At 40.1% G+C, this 1,182-nt stretch overlaps 1 pseudogene; it reads right to left on the bottom strand.

Annotated features, from left to right (window-relative positions):
* Nucleotides 1-244: 244 nt before the first annotated feature.
* LOC111726040 lies at nt 245-953 on the bottom strand (annotated as a pseudogene).
* Nucleotides 954-1,182: the final 229 nt, after the last annotated feature.

Below are 1,182 nucleotides of genomic sequence, written 5' to 3'. Positions count from 1 at the left end.
GAGTTAAAGGTTGCTATGAACTATGACACCATGACACTCTACCCAGGGCTACAGAGTGAAACTCTGTCTCAAAAAAAAAAAAAAAAAATCACAATAAAACCTTACTACTGCTAGGTCAAGGTAGGATATTCAGTTCTGTTTCTCCAAAAATTCATGGAACTGACAGTGATTAAGTGCAGAAGAGTGAATGAAGTTCATTTCTGATGCTACCAGTTCAACACCACCACTATTTCCTGGCAAGTACCTGTTCTCTCATTTTGCATAAGGCCATTCCTGTGAGCAATGAATCAGATCCTGCTTGATGCTGTTGTCCTACCAGTTCCAGCACTAACTGTTCAGCAGCTTCCTCTAATCCATTCTATGAAATGACAAGCATTTGACCCTATCACAGAGGGACCACTCCTGAAGTCACATGAAGTTCTGCAAAGTACTGGCTATCAATTCCTTTCTCTTCATGTTTTTTAAACTGCATACCAGGTGTTAGTAGCTCTATAGAGAGCTAGGCATCCATGTCTTCTGTCAAATTAAATTTAAATTTAAACTGCCAAGTTGAAGTTCCTGGAGAATATTCTCCTTGCTCATTCATAAGCATCGTCAGTTGTAGCTCAATTGTCTTTAACAAGTCTACATCACATCGCAATAGTTGGTACCGATAGTCAGCCTTGCTCCTGAATTTCTCCAGTGCATCTTGCAACCACACCTGGAAACTTGATGTCCATACAACATAATCATATTTTCTAATAACTTGATGAATCTTTTCATCCAGGTTGGAAGCCCAAACTTCACAAATTCTTTGCTATGATCTACAGTTAGTGAGGGCACAAGGGAGTCTAGATGCCACACATCAAAATGATATACTTGATTGAAGATTTTTTTCCATAAAATACTTTATCCTTTATTTACGTACTTGTGTCACTGAGCTCACCCTTCTCCTCTTCCTCCTCCTGGTCCATCCTCATTATCATAAAGTCAGCTCTCAGCAGCAGTGGTGATGACAGTAGCTGTGGTGGCAGCAGGTGCCCCACGGACACCTCTCACCCAGCAAGGGGTAAAGGAAAGCCAGAGCTGTGTCACACCTTGTTGCACCATCACTTTTGGAAAAATACTTTAATAGAAGAATTACACTAATAAATGTAGAGGGGATGATAGGATAAAAAATCACAAATATACAACCTTTATGGA

This window comes from Otolemur garnettii, unplaced genomic scaffold (genome assembly GCF_000181295.1).
Source record: "Otolemur garnettii isolate 467f Iridium unplaced genomic scaffold, OtoGar3 scaffold00052, whole genome shotgun sequence".
Classification (NCBI taxonomy): domain Eukaryota; kingdom Metazoa; phylum Chordata; class Mammalia; order Primates; family Galagidae; genus Otolemur; species Otolemur garnettii.
The sequence above is the reverse complement of the archived record's forward strand: the minus strand, read 5'-3'. Positions and strand labels throughout refer to the sequence as shown.